At 44.8% G+C, this 21252-nt stretch overlaps 1 protein-coding gene across 2 annotated transcripts in view; it reads right to left on the bottom strand.

Moving 5' to 3' along the window:
- LOC135221037 (tax1-binding protein 3 homolog) overlaps positions 1–20203 on the bottom strand; it is a 76629-nt gene extending 56426 nt beyond the window's left edge. The window contains exon 1 of one of the 2 annotated variants that reach the window (XM_064258771.1): positions 20096–20203. The gene's annotated coding sequence lies outside the window, so the exon portion shown is untranslated. The remainder of the gene's footprint in view (positions 1–20095) is intronic. The other variant, XM_064258772.1, reaches the window with a different exon arrangement.
- Between the last annotated feature and the right edge of the window lie 1049 nt (positions 20204–21252).

Here is a 21252-nt window from a genome sequence, read left to right as displayed (position 1 = left end):
AATACTTCAACAGGTAAGCATATGCGGGGGCTCCTGGAAGACTTCTTTCTCTTCAGAAGACACAGGAGACAAGGAAAACTCCCAAGAAAGCTTACAACCAGAGGTAGCTTAACCCTCTTACGCCGATTGGACGTATTAAACGTCGAGTCAAAATGTCTCCCGTATGGCGATTGGACGTATCATACGTCGGCTCAATAAAGCTTTTTTTTAAATTCGCGGAAAAATACTTATAGGCCTACCAGCCGAAAACTTTTGTATCACGCGCCTTGGGGATGCTGGGAGTTCACGGATCAAGGCGTTGTTTTGTTTACAATCACTACGCAGGCGCGCAAGCGCGAATTTCTTTCTTATCGCACTAAAAAGTATCAGTGACACATCTCGGAAATTATTTCGTCACTTTGACATAATTTTTGCACCATTTTGAATTATCCTTTACATGAAGTATTATATATGAAAATGTGCGCAATTTCATGTAAAATACAACAAAAAAATACTCATGATTTTAGCTTTTATCAGTTTTGAAATATTTTCATATAAATAACGATAAGTGCAAAAATTTCAACCTTCGGTCAACTTTGACTCTACAGAAATGGTCGAGAAACGCAATTGTAAGCTAAAATTCTTATATTATAGTAATATTCAATCATTTGCCTTCATTTTGCAACAAATTGGACGTCTCTAGCACAATATTTCGATTTATGGTGAATTTATGAAAAAACTTTATCCTCACGTTCGTGCGATAACTCTTCTGATAAATTTTTTCGTGCGATTGTCCTAATGTTTGCACCCTTTTAAATTTGCAGTTACATAAAGTTTTATATATGGAAATGTGCGCAATTTCATGCACAATACAACAAAAAACAACCCATGGTTGTAGCTTTTATCAGTTTCGAAATATTTTCATATAAATAACGTTAAGTGCAAAAATTTCAACTTTCGGTCAACTTTGACTCTACCAAAATGGTCGAAAAACGAAATTGTAAGCTAAAACTCTTATATTCTAGTAATATTCAATCATTTACCTTCATTTTGCAATGACTTGGAAGTCTCTAGCACAATATTTTGATTTATGGTGAATTTATGAAAAAAAAAAAAAAAAAAAACATTTTCCTTACGTTCGCGCGGTAACTCTTCCGAAAAAATCAGAATTTTTTGTGCGATTGTCGAAATGTTTGCACCATTTAAAATTACTGTTACATAAAGTTTTATATATGAAAATGTGCGCAATTTCATGTAGAATACACAAACTAAAAATGATTGAAGGTTGTAGCTTTTCTCTTTTTTTGAAATATTTGCATATAAATCACGATAAATAGAAAAAAACCACGTTCGGTCAAATTTGACTCTACCGAATTAGTTGAAATATGTGCATATAAAAAATATATATATAAAAATTTTGACATTCGGTCAAATTTAACTCGTCCGAAATGGTAGAAATCTGCAATTCTAATCTAAAACTCTTACAGTATCGTAATATTCAATCATTTTGTCTTAATTTTGAAACAAATTGGAAGTCTCTAGAACAATATTTAGAATTACGGTGAATTTTTTGAAAAAATGTTATTGTTATAATACAATTAAGTTTGTTCATACTTACCTGGCAGTATATATATAGCTGTATTTCTGACGTCCGACAGAATTTCAAAATTCGCGGCACACGTAGTGGGGCGGTCAGGTGGTGGTAGTACCCATTCCCGCCCGCGCTGGGCGGCGGATATCAGGAAACCGGACCATTCCCATTTTCTATTCATATTTATTCATGGCCCTTGTCTCCTGAGGGGAGGAGGGTGGGCACTCTAAGTATATATCTGCCAGGTAAGTATGAACAAACTTAATTGTATTATAACAATAACATTTTGTTCATGAAACTTACCTGACAGTATATATATAGCTGAATCACACTTCGGATGGTGGGTAGAGACAGACTAGGATTTTTTCGGAAATTTAAATTAAAATAAAAGATTAACTTATTGGTTCCTTACTGATAGCAAAGTAGACTATGTAATTACTGTCACCTCAAGCCTGCTTATGCTTTATCAGAGTTGCCAGCCAGGTGTTGACCTGTAGTGCTGGCGCTCTCTGGATGCTCTGTCAACGGGGGCGTGACCACAATGCGACAAGACCATCTAGGCAAACATATGGCAGTAACACAGCAACCGACCACCACCTGACCAACTAACGCAAAAAACCCCATGATATTAACACTATGGAATGGGAGATTTTCACAGAAGATCTCACATCAACCAAAAAACACAATAAACTAACCTAACTAAGCTAAGGGATAGGGAGAGAGGCTACCTTCAGCCCCCAAAACTGTGTCTGCCGAAATGTAAGGTCCCAAAGAACTACAGTTCTCGTAAATCGTTCTCACATCCCGGAGGTAATGTGAGGCGAATACTGAATTGCTCCTCCAGAAGGTGCTATCCAGAATATCTCTGATAGACATGTTCCTTTGGAAGGCAAGAGAGGTAGCTACGGCTCTGACCTCGTGAGCTTTCACTTTAAAGAGGCTCATATCAGTCTTCTGGCAAGATGAATGAGCCTCTTTAATGGACGTCCCTCAAGAAGAAAGCAACAGCATTCTTCGACAACGGCAAATCCGGTCTCTTCACCGAGCACCAGAGATTACCTGAGGGACCTCTTATCTCTCTAGTCCTATTCACATAGAACTTGAGAGCCCTGACAGGGCACAGGGCTCTCTCTGGTTCTTGACCCACGAAGACTCGATATTCCTTTGATTTCAAAGCTCTTTGGCCAAGGATTAGACGGGTTCTCGTTCTTAGCCAAGAAAGAAGGGTTCAACGAGCAGACAGCGCTGTCTCCCTTGAAACCCACTAGGCTACTGAACGCTTGGATTTCACTAACTCTCTTCGCCGTCGCCAGAGAAGTTAGGAAAAGCGTTTTTCCTCGTTAAGTCCCTTAGAGAAGCTTCATGGAGAGGCTCAAAGGGACTTAGCATCAGATGTTTCAACACATATCTAAATTCCATGAGGGCGTCTTGCTTGTGGAATTTTGGTGGTTTCAAACGACCTTAAGAAGATCGTGCAGATCCTTATTGTCGGAGAGGTCCATTCCTCTGTGGCGAAAAACGGCAGACAACATACTCCTATAGCCCTTGATTGTAGGAACTGCCAATTTTTGCACATTTCTTAGATAGAGTAAGAAATCTGCTATCTGATTCACAGAGGTCGTGGAAGAGGAAATTCCTTCCTTCTTGCACCATGCCCTGAAGGAAGACCACTTAGACTGGTAGACAGCTCTTGAAGAGGCTCTTCGAGCATTAGCGATTGCTCTCGCAGCTGCCTTTGAAAAGCCTCTCGCTCTGGCCAGCTTTTCGATAGTCTGAACGCAGTCAGGCCAGAGCGGAGAGGTTTTGGTGAAACCTTTTGAAGTGAGGCTGTCTGAGTAGATCTCTCCTCCAGGGCAACGTTCTTGGGAAGTCCACAAGGAACGTCATGACCTCTGTGAACACTCTCTTGCTGGCCACATTGGTGGGGCAATCAGTCAACCTTGTCCCTTCTGACGCTGCGAACTTTCGCATTACGTCCCCCATGATCTTGAATGGGGGAAAGGCGTAAAGATCCAGGTCTGTCCAGTTCCAGAGCAACGCGTCCACTGCAATTGCTCCTGGGTCCATAACGGGGAGCAATACAGAGGAAGCCTCTTCGTCCTTGATGTAGCGAACAGGTCTACTAGAGGACGTCCCCACAATTTCCATAACTTTGACAGACTTCCTGGTGCAAGGTCCATTCTGTTGGCAGAATCTGATTCCGGCGGCTGAGAAGGTCCGCCCTGACATTCTGAACCCCTGCCACGAATCTTGTCCAGGATCTTGATGTGCCTTCCGTTTGGACCATAGCAGAACTTCCTTCGCCAGGAGAAAAAGGGATCTGGAGCGAGTCCCTCCCTGATTCTTTAGATACGCAAGGCTGTGGTACTGTCCGAGTTGACTTGAACAACCTTGCTTGACAGTTTTTTACTTCGAAGAAACTGCAGCGACAGGAATATCGCTGCCAGTTCCTTTTACATTGATGGTGCCAGGCTAACCTGTTCCCCTCTCCCAGGAGCCTGACACTTCTTCCCCCCCTAGTGTTGCTCCCCCAACCGGACGTGAGGCGTCTGAGAACAACACTAGGTCGGGGCTCAGAAGATTTAGGGAGAGGCCCTCTCGTAACTTCTGAGGGTCGAGCCACCATCTTAAGTGTACTCTTACTTCGTTGGAGATCCTTAGGATCGCATTCAGGAAAAAGGTCCCCTTCGACGTCCATTCTTCCGCAAGGAGAATTGAAGAGGCCTGAGGTGCAGTCTTCCCAGCGAGACAAACTTTTCTAGTGAGGAAATGGTGCCCAGCAGACTCATCCACTCCTCACCGAACAAGCTTCTCTCTCTAGGAAGGCTGCGACTTTCTCTAACCCCAGTCGCTGACGTTCCTGGGATGGAAACGCCCGAAAAGCCACTGAATCCATCTGAATCCCAGATACACGATGGACTGTGTCGGAGTCAGATGCGACTTTTCGGTGTTGACCAACAGACCCAGAGACTTTGTTAGGGCTAGCGTAAACTGAAGGTCTTCAGACACTTCTGCCTCGACGACGCTCTGATCAGCCAATCGTCGAGGTAGAGGGATATCCTGATTCCTGACGAATGAGCCACTTCGCTACATTCCTCATAATCATTGTGAAAACCATTGGGGCCGTGCTGAGACCGAAACAAAGGGCTCTGAACTGCCAAACCCTGTTGTCCAGAAGACGAATCTCAGGTACTTCTTTGAAAGAGGGTGGACTGGGACGTGGAAGTATGCGTCCATGCAGGTCTAGAGACACCATCCAGTCGCCAGGTCTCAATGCTCCCAGCACCGACTGAGGCGTCTCCATTCTGAACTTTATCTTTTCTACAAAAAGATTTAGCCTGCTCACATCCAGGACCGGGCGGCCAACCCCTGACGACTTGCTTCGGCACTAGGAAAATCCTGTTGTAGAAGCCCGGTGACTCTAGGTCCCAGACTTGTTTCCACCGCTCTTTTTTCGACCATCTGGTCTAAGAGATCGAAAAGACACTTTTCTTCTCTCCCTGATAGGATGGGAGAGGTCTCTGGGAGTTGAAGTCAAAGGAGGAGGATGAAGAAAAGGGATCTTGTACCCCCGTTCTACTATCTTGATGGTCCAAGGATCCGCTCCTCTCTGCCTCCAAGACTCCGCAAAGAATTCCAGTCTGGCCCCGACTGGTGTCTGAAGGACGAGATCTTCATTTACTGTTTTTCGGTTTGAATGAAGCTCTTCCTCTCGAAAACCTCTCCCTCGAGGAGCTGCTCTCGAGGGGGGTGCCCCGCGAAAGGGTTTGACTTTCTTCGGGGGTTTGCTGAATGTTGACGTGGAAGGAAACCGCTGGAACGTCTTGAAGACTGAACCAAGAGGTCCTGGGTCGCCTTTTCTTGCAAACTCGTGCAAGATCCTTTACCATAGTCTGGGGGAAGAGATGGTCCGAAGAGGCGCAAAGAGCAATTCCGCTTTCTGAGCGGGAGATACCGACTTAGCAGTAAGGAAAATTGCACAGCAGTGCTCTTTTCTTCAGGAAGGCAGTTCCAAAATTCGAAAACTAGCTCCTCCGAACCATCCCTGACGGCCTTGTCCATACATGACAACACGCTGGACAGCTCCCCCAGACTGAGAGAATCAGGACTTCTAGACTGAAGGTCCAAACTCCCAGACACCAGTCTAGGAAATTAAAAACATTAAGGGTACGAAGAAGTCCCTTCAAGTGGGTTGGTCAGTCTCAACGGAGTCCAGGTCACCTTAGCAGACGCTAAGAGAGACCTCCTCTGGGCGTCCACTAAACTGGAGAAGTCCCCCAACGCGGACGAAGGGACCTTTATCCCCACATCCTCCTTGGTCTCATACCAAACTCCTCCTTTCCCCCGCGAGTCTAGAGGGTGGATGGGCGAAAGTGGTCTTGCCCTGATCCTTCCTTCTGGACATAAAGTCTTGAAGTTTCTTAAACGCCCTCTTGGTCGACAGAGACGTCTTCATTTCGACGAATTCAGGGGTCTTTACGGTCTTGGAAGACGAAAGTTGTGAGGGGAGGAGACCTAGGGCTGTCGGCTGGAACTTGTCCCCGAATGCTGAACGTAACAGCCTAACAAGAACCTTGTAGTCCGAGACCGCTGAAGCTACCGGCTGTTCTTCCTCTACGGAACTCCCTGGACTACTAAGTTCCCCTTCCTCCCTAAGAGGAACTGGAGAACGCCTATCCGGAGAGGGAGTACGTCCCTTAGGCTCAATCCTGAATAAAGACTTCCGTTGGTTGGTTAAGTATCCACTACAGGTACGGAAGCAGCCGTACGTTGATCTTTAGATGCACGGACATCATCCGAAAGAGAAGCATCCTTAGAAGCCACGTTAACTGTCTTAACAGAAGCTCCCCTACGAAAGGAAGCGCGAGCTTCCTGACGAGCGGCGCCAAAAGCGTCCTGCTTAGACAAGCGAGAGCGTCCTGCTTTGCAGTCTCCAAAGCGTCCTGCTTCGCTCGAAAAGCGTCCTGCTTCACACGGTCGAGCGTCCTGCGGAGCGTCCTCAAAAGCGTCCTGTCTATAACCAGAAGCGTCCTGTTCTTCGCACGCCGAGCGTCCTGCCGAGCGTCCTTAAGAGTGTCTTGAAGAGAGCTCAAAGCGTCCTGTCTAAAACGCCGAGCGTCCTGCCGAGCGTCCTGCCGAGCGTCCTCAACCGCTACTTGCCGAGAGCGCAAAGCGTCCTGCTTCGAACGCCGAGCGTCCTGACGAGCTTCTTCTCCTGAGAGAGTAAAAGATCTGCTAGGAGAGCGAGAACGTTGGCGATCCGGAGGCGGAGAGAGAGACGAGCGAGCTGAGAGAGAATGAGGCCGCTTCGTCCTCTTGACGGGCAGCCGAACGTCCTTCCTACGCTTAGGCTCGACTGCTGCTGGGCAAGTCCTCTGAGCCATCAGCGACGTAATCTGGTCCTCCCGAAGGGACACAAGGATATCCTTCGTAGGTGACGAAGGAGCAAAAGAAGGGGGCAGGACTGAGACTGCGAGAAGGCGAGGGGCGAGGGGACGCCTCCTTCCTTCTAGCAGGTACAGCTATCTGCCTCTCAGGTGAACACACCTGTGCGTGGAAACGAACGTCCTCATCGGTAGAGAAAGCCTTCCTCTCTTCTGAGGAGGAAAGGCGTCATAAGCGTTCCTCTGACGAAAGAGGAGACATAGGACGTGAAGCGTCCTCAAGCGAAAAGTCCTTTTCAACGGACGCGAGTCTCTCTCCGAGCGCTCCACCCTTGCGCGGGGAGGACGCTTCGGAGGACAAAAAGCAATCTTTCAGGATACGCGCTCGTGCGCGCTCCTTGGCAGCCTGGGATTTAGCAACAAGGCCTGCCGAAGGGACGCCAGATCGGTGGGGAGCCCCCGTAACCCTCTTGCGGCTTTCGACATACCCACTCCCTGAGTCCTGGGAGTCCGATAGAGGTCTAGGCCTAGAGGCATTATGGGGCCGATCTGACGCCCCCTCCACAACACTAGGCACTAACACAAACTTTCACTGGGCCGGTTTCTAGGGCCAAAACTTTAGATTCGAGAGCACGAATAGACTCTAGAATCAGAGAAAGGGTGTTACCTTCTCCAGACACAGCATGGGGCACCGAAGGCAACAAACAGGATTAGGTTGGGCAAAATCTACTGGTGTTAGAGGAGGAGAAATGTTACTATCCTTATTACCTTTAGTAGAGCTGCCCTTGGAGGAAGACCTCCTGACTCTATCGCGCTCTAATTTACGCGATAGGTCTCATACATCCTCCATTTATCATCATCCAAATCCTTACATTCATTGCACCGATCATCAACCACGCAAACATGCCCCCTGCAATCCATACAAACTGTGTGAGGATCAACTGAAGGTTTAAGAAGCCTCACCTTACATTCACTCCACCTCACACACTCTGTAACTTCCCGAACTTGATCCAGACATACTGAATCTAGAAAAGCCAATCCAAAATCAAAAACCAATCCACTATTCCGCGTGCCAATCCAACAATCCAGAAGTCGATACCAAAAGTCAATCCAGATAATATTAAGCAGATAATGAAAAAATCCTAGACGGAGGTACTGTAAACAGATGTTTGCAGCACCGGCGACAGAAAAAATATGAATAGAAAATGGGAATGGTTCCTGATATCCGCCGCCCAGCGGCGGGAATGGGTACTACCACCACCTGACCGCCCCACTACGTGTCCTGCGAATTTTGAAATTCTGTCGGACGTCAGAAATACAGCTATATATATATCTGTCAGGTAAGTTTCATGAACAAATAACATTTTTTTACGTCCGCGCGTTACGAATTCGTACATCATTTTGTGATAATATTTTTTCCGGTGTGTTGCTTTTATTGTTTTACTGTGTATTATATATCAAAAGGATTGCAATTTTAGTGTACAATAAAACGAAAAAAAAAAATTAACTCGTTAGCTTTGACCGTTTTTTGCACAGCGTGATTTGAATACAATTATCTATGAAATTTTTTTTTTCGCTACCATATATCACATTATTTACATATGATAATGATATTATTTTTCATTTCTGATGATTGCATACTAAATTTCAGGCAATGAGAAAAAAATGAGCCAAAAATGAACTCTAATCTTCAAAACTAAGCGCGCTGTGATTTTTGAAAAAATTATTTTTTCCGCTTCCGCGCATCACTCCACCGGCGCCGGCATCAGGAGAGGTTTTGATTTTTAGGGCTTCGGCGTAAGAGGGTGTTAATGCAACAGTCCCAGCACATCATCCAACTGCTTCTTAATATAAACAAAGGAAGGAACTTTGTGCGCAGGAGCAGGCGAAGCAGCAGGTAGTAGCGTTACTGGCGCCGGGAACTTGGATGGTGATGGGTGCTTGGAAGATGGCACCACACCAGAATGAGGTGGGTGCTTGGAACAAGACAGGTGCTCTGGAGTCCTAGACTGGCTCTCAGGAGAACAAGATGGGCACTTCGAGACAGAATGGTGCCTGAAGATGAGCGTTTCCTAGATAAATATTTTAGCGCCAAAACCTGGCTCTCTCATTCCGGAGAATGATGAACCAAGCTGCGCCACTTACTGCAACCTGGTTGCGGACTGACTGAGCAATCTCTGTGTCACTCCCAAGAAGGAGACAAAGCTCTGTCATGACATCTCTTCATGAGACGAGACTCTCCCAGAAAATGCCAAAAGCACCTCTTATCTGGGCTAGGGAGATCTGAGTCAGATGATAACTGATGGATACTAGTCACAGCGATGCATTACCAGCAGTTGTCAAAAATGATATTGTTATTTTACAATAAATTTTTGTATACTTACCTGGCAGGACATATACTTAGCTTACGTCTCTGACGTCACGACAGAATTCAAAACTCGCGGCTAACGCGACAGGTAGGTCAGGTGATCTACCTTACCCGCCGCTGGGAGGCGGGTGTAAGAACCATCATACCTTTCTTGCCAGATTTTTTCTCTCTTATACTGTCTCCTGAGGGGAGGCTGGGCGGGCCATCAATCGTATATGTCTGCCAGGTAAGTATGTACAAAACTTTATTGTAAAATAACAATATCATTTTTGTACATGAACTTTCCTGTCAGACATATACTTAGCTGATTGACACCCTTGGTGGAGGGTAACAAGACAGAAAATAACAAAGAAAAGGTAAACAACACCTGTTGTAGGATAAAAATAACCTTGGTTCTTACATGTTTAGGATGAAGACTTCATAGATACTGTCTATTAGTCTGCATTGCCATAAGAGCTACAGCGAGGGCGTGACCTACAGCTGAAAAGACTCTTTGGGTCTACTAACGGGACTTGATATCCGCTTACTTAGTAGAATCCAAGTCGGATCATGTCAATGGGGGTTCGCCCTCTTCTATGACAGAACCTGTCCACTACCAACGCAGGGAGCTTCAAACCAATCCGATCACCTAACCAAACTAACGTTATTAGCATTACGAAACGAAAAAAAGATGCCTACCTGCATCATTTTTCATACAACCATATGAACTCAATTACCAAAAAAAAACAAGGGAAAAACTACTAAGGATATGTTCCAGCTCCCTGCCCCAGCACCGAATCCGCCGATACGTACGGGCCTAACGCGAAGCACTCGTCATACGTAATACTGACGTCTTTTAGGTAGTGGTTGGCGAATACTGAATTACATCTCCAGAATGTAGTTTTCATCAGATTCTGAAGAGACATATTCTTCTTAAAGGCCAAGGAAGTGGCAATCGCTCTTACTTCATGAGCCTTGACTGTTTTAGGGATCTTGAAATGTTCCTCATTACAAGCTTTATGTGCTTCTTTCACAACACTTCTAATGAAGAAAGACAGCGCATTTTTCGACAATGGTCTGCTGGGGTCCTTTACAGAGCACCATAGTCTATCCTCAATGCCCTTAAGGGTTTTCTTCTTCTGAAGGTAGTATTTTAAACTCCTAACAGGGCAAAGAGTTCTTTCAGGTTCTTCCCCTACTATGGCAGATAAACCACGAACCTCAAAGTTCCTTGGCCACGGATTTGAGGGGTTCTCATTTTTTTGCCAAAAACGAAGGAAGGAAGGAACAAACCACGGAATCTCCTTTGAAAACCTACCCTTCCTTCTAGGGCATGAATCTCACTAACCCTTTTAGCTGATGCTAAGCCATGAGAAAGAGAGCTTTCCTCGTGAGATCTTTGAAGGAGGCTAAATGTGGTGGTTCAAACCTAGCGGACCTCAGGAAACGAAGAACCACATCCAGATTCCAACTTGGAACTTCGCTCGAGGTTTTCTTGGAAGATTCAAAAGATCTTAAGAGATCATGAAGATCTTTGTTATTTGAAAGATCTAGATTCCTATGTCTGAATACCGCAGCCAGCATGCTTCGGTATCCTTTGATAGTAGATACTGCCAAACCGCATTTTTCTCTGAGGAAAACTAGGAAATCTGCTATCTGAGTCACAGAGGTACTGGAAGAGGAAAACTTCTGGTTCCTGCACCAACGGCGAAAGACGTCCCACTTCGACTGGTAGACTTTAAGGGTCGAGGTCTTCTAGCTGAGGCGATAGCCTTAGCAGCTTTTGACGAAAACCCCTTCGCTCTGACAAGACTTTTGACAGTCGAAAGCCAGTCAGATTGAGAGCGGGGAGGTTTCTGTGATACCTGTCGAAGTGGGGTTTGTTTGAGCAAATCTTGTCTCTGTGGAAGTGCTCTTGGAAAGTCCACCAACCATTCCAGTACCTCTGTGAACCAATCTTGGGCGGGCCAGAACGGAGCTACTAGCGTCATTCTTGTCCTCTCCGAGATAGCAAATTTCTTGAGGTTTGTCCTAGTACTTTGAAAGAAGGGGGAAAGGCGTAGACGTCTAGCCCTGTCCAATCTAGGAGAAACGCATCCACTGATACTGCTCCTGGGTCTGAGATCGGGGAGCAGTAAAGTTCGATTCTTGCGTTCTTTGCTGTTTGCAAAGAGATCGATGTGAGGTCTGCCCCATCTTCTCCACAGGTCTTGGCATACTTCTGAGTGGAGGGTCCACTCGGAAGGCAGGAGTTGATTCTTCCTGCTCAGGAGATCGGACCCTGACGTTCCTTCTCCCTGTACGAATCTGGTGAGAAGACTGATCTTCCTTGTTTGAGACCACAGCAGAAGATCCCTTGCTGTTTCGTACAGGGAGAAGGAGTGCGTCCCCCCCTGTTTTTTGATGTACGCCAAGGCTGTTGTGTTGTCCGAATTGACCTGCACTACTGCATTTCGGACGTGGGGTTCGAAGGCTTTCAATGCCATCCAGACTGCCATCAACTCTTCTTGTTGATGTGCCAGGACACCTGATCCCCCTTCCAGGTGCCTGACACTTCTCTTGTCCCGAGCGTCGCTCCCCAACCTGCCTCCGATGCGTCGGAAAAACAACACATGGCTGGGGTTCGGCATGTAGAGAGACATTCCTTCCACAAATCGAAGTGGATTGTTCCACCACCGAAGGTCTCTCTTGATTTCCCTTGAGATCTTGAAGGAGAATTCCAGATCTAGGGAGAGACGCCTCCAGTTCTGGTATAGGAAGAACTGTAGAGGCCTGAGATGCAACCTTCCTAGAGAAACGAATTGCTCCAGCGAGGAGAGTGTCCCCAGCAGACTCATCCACTCCCTCGCTGTGCATGCTCTTTCTCTAGGAAGGTCGTTATTTTCTCGTAGCAACGAGCTATCCTCTCTGGCGACGGAAAAGCCCGAAAAAAAAGCCAGAGAAGCTATCCGAATCCCCAGATAGATCCTCTCTTGACTGGGGATTAATTGAGACTTCTGGAAGTTCACCAGAATGTCCCAGCGAACTTGCCAATGTAAGGGTCTTTTTGAAGGTCCTCCAGACATCTTTCTTGAGACTCTGCTCTGATTAGACCAGTCGTCGAGATAAAGCGACACCCTCACTCCCTCCAAATGTAGCCACTGCGCCACGTTTTCATTAACCCCGTGAAAACTTGGGGTGCAGTTGATAGCCGAAGCACAAGGCCTTGAATTGGAAGATGTTTCCTCCCATCATGAATCGTAGATACTTCCGTGAAGAAGGATGGATCGGCACATGAAAGTAAGCGTCCTGAAGGTCTAGAGACACCATCCAGTCCCCTGGACGAAGAGCCGCTAACACTGAGGAAGTTGTCTCCATGGCGAACTTCCTCTTTTCCACAAAGACGTTCAGGGCGCTTACATCCAACACCGGTCTCCATCCTCCTGAGTTCTTCGGAACTAGGAAAAGTCTGTTGTAAAAGCCCGCAGAGCGGGGATCTTTCACTAGTTCTATAGCCTCCTTCTCTAGCATGAGATCTACTGTAGAGAAAGGGCTTGATTCATGATGGGGTCCTTGTACTTGGCTACCAACTCCCTCGGAGTTGTCGTCAATGGTGGTCTTGACGAGAAGGGAATGAGGTAATCCTTTGCTGACAATCGATAGGGACCAATTGTCTGCCCCTTTGTGGCCCAGACGTCGGCAAATTTCAGTAGTCTGGCACCCACTGATGTCTGGAGTCCTTGACCGCTATTTCTTCCCTCTGACTGACTTAGAGAGGTTTTACCTCTCTTAAAAGGTCTAGTCCCTCTGTTTGCAGAACCTCTGACAGCGGGTCCTCCTCGAAAGGGCTCCTGTCTCAGAGGAGTCTCTTTCTTGGTCTTGGGTTGGAAGACAGAGCGAGGTTTCCTGGCCGCCTGGGCTAACATGTCCTGAGTAGCCTTAGCTGAAAGGGCACTCGAGACATCTTGGATAATTTTCTTGGGAAACAGAAGCGGAGAGAGTTGAGCATACAGAGCGAGGCCTTTGCGCATGAGACACTGCCTTCGTGAGAAACGACAGTAGACCGACCGTTTCTTAAGCAACTCCCCAGCTCCAAACAGTGATGAGACTTCACTCGATCCGTCCTCTCACTGCTTTATCCATGCAAGTGAGTACACAGTTAAGATCTTCAGGAGACAGAGCATCTGGGGTCTTGGTCTTATTAGCCAGAACACCTAAAGACCAATCAAGGAAGTTGAAAACTTCCAGGACTCGGAACATTCCCTTCAGGTAAGTGGTCAAGTTCGTCATTTCCCCACGTAGTCTTGGCGGACAAGAGGGCGGACCGACGAGCAGAATCCACTAATGAAGAGAAGTCCGAGTCCGCAGACGAAGGGAGAGCGAGGCCTAAAGGTTCTCCCGATTCGTACCAGAATCCCAATCTGCCGGTCAGTTTAGAGGAGGGAAAGAAAAAAACCGTCTTCCCTTTCTCTTCCTTAGAAAGGAGCCATTCCCCAAAACCTCTCAGCGCCTTCTTCATGGAAACGTAGGTTTCATCCTTACACAAGACGAAACCCTTCGACGTCTTCGAAGTGGAGAATAACGAAAGAGGAGAAGGGGGAGCCACAGGAGAAAGGATATCTCCAAACTCTTGCAAGAGTAACTCTGTTAGTTTCTTATAGGAGGAAACTGAGGCGTCTTTTGCGGTCCTTCCTTCTTCTTCTGAGGGGTCCTGTTCCTCCTGAGCTGAAGAGCCCTCCTGATCCTTAGAGGCGCGACTATTCTTAAAGGAGTCTCTAGAGGAAGTTAGACGTATACGTCTTGGAGACAATGCTTCAGGCAAGTGTCTACTTGCCACATCCTTCTTCGTCTGGAGGAGTGCGTCTCCCAGATTCTTGAAGCCTAATAGGAGACAGGCGGCAGTCAGGGTGCAGAGCGCCTGTTTGAAGAAGAACTCTATCAGGCTCTTGGCGCCTATCCAAAGGAGAGCGGCTACCAGGCGAACGGCGCCTGCCATACGAAAAGCGCCTACCAGGATCTGGCGCCTGAACCGAGGCGAGAGAATCTCTGGCGACGAGCGCCTACTAGCGGTGAGCGCCTACCAGGAGAGAAGCGCCTGCTAGGCTCTCTGCGCCTGACCCGAGGCGAGTAAAAGTACGGGAGAAGAGCGCCTGCCAGGCGAAACGCGCCTAACAAGCTCTTGACGCCTGTCCCCGCGAAGGGCGCCTGTCCGATTTAGGGCGCTTGTCAACCGGAGAGTGGAGGCGAGACGAGAGCGGCTACGAGGTGAGTAGTCCCTACTAGGCTCTTGACGCCTGTCAAGGGAGCGATCCTGTCTCGAGAAGAGTGTCTGTAGGGTGAGGATCTCCTACGCGCAGTTTGCTCCTTGTCCCGAAGGAGAAACTTGTCTGTCAGGCGAATGTCGCTTAGACGCAGATGTGATCTTGTCCGAAGCAGAAAGCCTCCTGCGAGAATCCGAACGCACAGGTGAGCGCGCCGCTTCCGTCGAATAGCGAGAGTCAGGAGAGGGGAGCCTGGACTTCTTTACAGGAAGCGAGACGTCCTTCCTACGACGAGAAGACACGCAAAGAGAACCAGCCAGAGCCGAAATCTGCGCCTGAAGGTTAGCCAACACCCTTGCAGGAGAATTCACAAACTCGTGAACAGGAGACAAGGCTCGATCTCCGCTCGGGGAACGATACTCCTGAGATCTCTTACGCTTCTTCGCTTCCACCTCAGGCTCTTCCGAAAAAACTTCAGGGCTGGAAGGGCGGGCGCAGGGAGCGTTCCAGGCTCTCTTCGAAGGGGCGCGAGGCTTCCGAAGAGCTCCATCCTCTTTTTAGGAGAAGGCGAAGGCGACGACGAGAAGCAACTGGCGCAAAATTTCTCTCTTGGAGCGATCCAAGGTAGCCTGGGAACGATCAACAGGAGCTACCGAGGGGACGCCTGACCGTTGGGGATGCTCCCTAACCTTCCTGCGGCTTTCGACTTTCCTCCTCACTGGGACTGGGAGTCTGGAAGAGGTCTAGGCCTGGAAGCATTAGGGAGCCGATCAGACGCACCCTCCACTGCACTGGGTTCACTGCACAAATCACTATTGGAATCACTCTTACCTTCTAGTTGCTTGATTTTCCTCTCCATACTGCGAATGGTGGCTTTCATTGAGGCCACCTCCGAAGGCGCATCTTCGGCTTCGGTGCAGGGAGCAGGAGCTGAAACTGACAAAGGAAGCTACTTCTAAAATAGGATTATCTACATCCAACTCGCTAATACGAGATCTTACTACTGCTCCTGGAAGAAGCTTTCCTAACTTTATCCTTTTCAAGCTTCCCTCAAGTAGGAAGACAAAGACTTCCACTCATCCTCATTCAGCTTTTCACATTCATTACAAGGGTTATTAAAGGTGCATTCATTCCCTCTACACTTCAAACATACCGTGTGAGGGTCTACCGCAGCTTTCGGTAGCCTCACCTTACACTCAGTCATACAACAAAACTCTAAACATAGCAGTTTTCTTAGTATCAACATCAGACATCATGAATCCAAGAAATTCCAAAGAAAAATCCGAAAGAAAAGTCCAATAACTGTCACAAATCGCGAATGCCAGGCCAAAAGATCGGGTACTTCACCAAAAGTCCGTAGAAACAATCCAGGGCACGAAAACGAGAAAAGAATCCAACTGTCAAGAGGTACCGACAACATGTGTGGTCGACACCGACGACAGAAAAAATCTGGCAAGAAAGGTATGATGGTTCTTACACCCGCCTCCCAGCGGCGGGGTAGGTAGATCACCTGACCTACCTGTCGCGTTAGCCGCGAGTTTTGAATTCTGTCGTGACGTCAGAGACGTAAGCTAAGTATATGTCTGACAGGAAAGTTCATGTACAAAACCACAAACTACTGAATCGGACGAGGGGGCGACTACCTGTGGGCAAACCCCGGTGACCTCCTCAAGACCTCCAGTATGTCTCCTCCCAGGTTCAGGGGAGAGTGACAGTCACCTTTGTCTGGGAGAATCAGTAAGATGGACAGACACCTCCTCCACTGGCACTGGCACTTGTTTAATATTATGCACCTCGTCCATAAGGACCTTAAATGACTCCACTAATTTCGGAACACAATTTACCACAAATCAAATTTGCGGTCAAACTTACTCTCGAGGCTGGCCACAGCATCGGTCTCAGAAGCACGAGCCCGGAACAGGAGTCAATGGTAAAATATTTGGAGGACTAAGGAAGGGGGATAATCCAAGGGAAGAAGGTATACCATTATTAGATAGTAGTAATAGTAAGAGGTTCTAAGCTCTGAGCTCTAACCTTGGCTCTGGCAGCTGGCTTCCTCTTTCTGTCCCTATCTAACTTATCTAAATTGGGCTGTAAAACTTTCCACTTCTTCTCACCCCCTCCAACACATATGGCACAAGCAAGCTCTTCTGAACACTCTTGTCCTCTACATTTCATGCAAACTGTATGACTATCATAGGTTGCTTTGGTAAGCCGGGTCTTGCAACTTCCCCTACAATATCTAACACTTAAACCACTAGAGTCTGACATAATAAACTGTATAATCCTCAAAAACTTATCAGAAAAGCTACAAAAATATTAGTACATCATCAAATCCTTTGAAAAAGAGATGAAAACTTCAAATCAAGCCCAAACAACATCTGATGATGGGTCGAACAACGGCACAAAAGAAGTGATTTTCTTTGTGTTGTTGTAAGTATGGTTCTGCGGCAGAGGGCAGGGTGGTTACCTACATTAAAGACAAATGAATCGCTACCGTGAATTTCAAATTTTAGCAGATGTGCAAGTAGAAAAGTATAGCTATGTAATTCATTGATGTTACCTGTATCTGAAAAATCATTTTACGATATTTTCTACACTGCCTTAAATCTAATACTGTACATGTATACTTCAAATAATACAGGTGCAGATGATAAACGCAAACTTTAGCTCCTAACAGATGTATTTGTTCTTGATAAACAAGATCAAATTAATCTCTTTTGCTATACATTAACCCATCAATTTACAACAGCCTTTAGGGATGTCATCATCACCTTCTCTGGACACAATCCAGAAAAAGATTTCCCCTTTCATATCCAAGATCCAAAATGCACCTACCAGCAGAAAAATTTTTAATCTAAGTGTGTCTGCTACAAAGAAAACATCTACATACTGACTTTGCTTTCCATAACTTTAACGTTCACATCTTTCCATGGCAAATGTTGCCATCTTTTCATTCAATCAAGTCTTAATTCCTTTTTTGTATCTTGTGGTTATGTAATCATTAATACTGTACTGTACTCCAATCAATACTGCCAACAGTAAATCATCAGGTTTCAACAGCCATTCTGTCCATTTACATATTAGCTATTTAGAATGTAAGGCTATGTGTTATTAATTTCAGCTTAGTATATCTTACTTCTTGGATGTTTAATTAATTTCGTAATCTGTGAAGTGTCACTGTCCTAACAACTTTACTTAAATTTGTATCTGTAATCCATATGATCTACATATGGTAGTACTAGTTTTAATTATTTACATTATATACATAGTAGCAGTTCCAGGTTTTAGGTAACCTTTCCTTAAAGCTGCTCATGTTAAAGTCACTTGGTTTCAGTTCTCCAATACCTCCAGGGTACTCTGGCGAACATCAACCTAGTTCCACTAACTCCACACCACAGACCCCACACCTGCTGAGGAGTAACAGGTACTGCATATTTTACCACAGCCCTATGAGGGTATCCTCTATCTTGCAAGAGCTGCTGCATGATTGCCAGCTACAAGGAAAAAGCAACTCAACGGGCTGGTTACCAAAGCATCTTGGACCATGGGATTACCTTTCTCAGGGCCTCAGCAAGAAGGCTCAGCACACTACAATACCAATTGGCTTGTGGCCAATGAGGGGCCATCATGGTCCTCTGGAGACCCAGCATGATCAAGATGTTTGTGTGTGTTTGCGTGTAACCACAGGAAACGTGTGCACAAATATGCACTCACACAGAGTAAAAATTCCATATGAGAGAGAGAGAGAGAAGAGAGATGAGAGAGAGAGAGAGAGAGAGAGAGAGAGAGAGAGAGAGAGAAACGACAAATTGGTTACAATTTCAAAGATCCTACATCATTCACCCTGTGATACCAGACATTCAGATACGTGTTATTACTGCAGTCATTAATATTAACAAGTCTTACTGCACATCATTTAAAGTGGCTATTATACAATGTTGATTCAATTCATACATATAGTACACTGAACTGCTGCAGTACATAATAAAAGTTAAGTACATTTCTTGGGAAACTGAGACAGAAGTAACACTTAACTGGAGATGCAAATTAAATTACTTAATTTTAATGTAACATTTAGCCAAAAGAACAATGTTTTAATTGATAATTAAATAAACCATGGCTAGTCAAATTTGAAAAGCTAACTTAGAACCTATGGTATGTAAACCAAATGTTATATTTCAGTCATTACTTACAACAATGGCATATATTTTCATGAATTTTCCCGTATAGTTTATATTTTCCTCTGTTGCAAAAATCTTTGAAAATTACCAATGGTGGACATGATTTCTCAAGTGTTTTATAATAATTCCTATCTTGTTTACATAGCGATGCTGCATTCAGTGATTCCTCTCTACCTCATCTCATCCTTTTCAGTTGCTCTTCCCATCCAGTTGTTCTAAAGAATTCTTTGTATTGAGCTATTATATTATATAGCTAGATTGTTTGGTTATAAGGTAGTCACAAAACTTCAGTTTCACTTGGACAAAAGGCCTAAGTTATTCTTCAATCACAGTAGTTAACTGTTATTATTTCTTTATCCCTGTGGTTAAGAAATCATGTATTCTATAGCTACACAGTCATGAAGTGAGTAATTTAACAGTTTACTACTAGCCTAAGGCTATGGCATTCATTCTAAGCACTGAAATCCACTTATGGTTTAACAATACCATTTGATATGATTCTGAAATCCACTTATGGTTTAACAATACTACTATTTGATATGATTCTGATGAACCTCATACTCTTTCAATAGTAAATGCATGTTAAACCATAGGCTATCTACTTGCTTCTACTAGCTAGGTAATGAAGCTGGGGGAACCCAAGTGAGAAGCCCAATAGCTATTCAGGTTTGTGAAAGTATTTCTAGGTATAGGTAGTAGGTAGTAGTATAAGCATTCCGTGGCAAACTAGACTATGGCAATTGACATTTTCCTATGTTATTTTACTTGCTGTACATGATTTGAAAGTAATATTTACCCGGCCCAATAAATAGCTATTACATTAAATTCTTGTTCAGGAGGTACTAAAACTGTATAGAAAAACGGCAACTGCCATAGTCTAGCTCGCCGCTGAATAGATATAAGGATCTACCCAAGGTTTACTATATTGACTAGTTCTGGCACATTTTCTGTCATTCTCCTATACTAAAAAACCATGTTTACCAAAGAGGGTCCCACATTACCGTTGGGCGAGACAGGACCTAAGGATATGGTAGGTAACGTTTTAGATACCTAACAAGCGTTCCCGAAGGAGATTATATTCGTCACAACATGTAAAAACTACCAGAAAACATGCATTCCATTAGTATTGAATGAACGGAACAGTGTAAATATGGCAGTGACCTAACCTAATCTATTTAACAGGTTATTCTAGCTACTAGGATACCCCGGGTAAAGCGTCAACCTCTTGGGACTGGTGTGTTTACCTTGATCGAGATAAGACATAGCCTAGGTGTTACTCTTCTTGTTAAAGGACAATATGATATATACCTGAACATAATCTAAAGAATTATACAGTCATACTAATAAATAACTATTTTAGTGAGACTTACTATTATGAGGACACCAGCGGCAGGCCTTCTCCTCTTCAGCTGTCAATGTACGGAATCAGCGAGTCGACACTCGACAAACAAGTTGTATACTACTAGTCTTGAACTTAATATATCACATGTCGAAAGCAACTCAAGTTCTTGATCATTTGTAAAGTCGGTAAAGAGCAGCAAGATTAATTTCAAGGTTCAGTCGATAATAAAAATATAAATGGAGATATTAATATTATAGACATGGATATACACACCATGAATATAATGAATTTTCTAAAGATAAGAAGAGAAATATTTTGTATTTTCCAAGCATATATCAAAATCTCCACACGTTTTCTTCTTCTCTACTCTCCTACAAAGAATGGATTAGTGAGACGCGAATACATCCTATCACCTTTACGTTCTAAATGACTAAGGGCATAGACGTAGGAAGTATAATTTTGTGATACTGTTAATCGCCATGCTATCGAAAGTGTACTTAACAAATAGTGGACTCGATTTAAAAAGATGTCGGAGAATGAATGACGAATGACTGAGATAAGCAGCGACATATTGAACTTGCTAGAGCATCGAGTTAATAATGATAATTAGAGAGACTGTGATAGCAGGATTAAGTTTGTAGATGAGATAGAAAATCATCTCATGTATTATTCAAGTCATTTATTTAAAACATTGGTTTTTTTATCATTTATATAACGGAAATATCTACACAACAGCCCAGTGACGGATCTCGAACTCTTTCATGGGGGTGGCCACTTTGGATATATATATATATATATATATATATATATATATATATATATATATATATGTGTGTGTGTGTGTGTGTGTGTGTGTGTGTGTGTGTGTGTGTGTGTGTGTGTGTAACGTACACACATGGGGTAATATATATCTACTGACAGTAATAGATGTTATTGATATTGTTTTTGTTGTTATAGTTGTTCCGGTTGTTGAAATAATCATTAACTAAGCATAATTTTGCTACTAACAATGATTTAGTAAGAGCAAACATTGTCTATTATTCATATCCATGGGGGGGAGGGACATGAGACCAGATGCCCGCCTCAAATCCGCCACTGCAACAGCCAGTACAGTATACACCACCTTACCCACCCACTACTATCAATATGTTATTTAAAAATTACTACACATATATCCATACACGT

This window comes from Macrobrachium nipponense, chromosome 2, assembly GCF_015104395.2.
Source record: "Macrobrachium nipponense isolate FS-2020 chromosome 2, ASM1510439v2, whole genome shotgun sequence".
Lineage (NCBI taxonomy): Eukaryota > Metazoa > Arthropoda > Malacostraca > Decapoda > Palaemonidae > Macrobrachium > Macrobrachium nipponense.
This window is presented reverse-complemented; position numbering and strand designations above follow the sequence as displayed.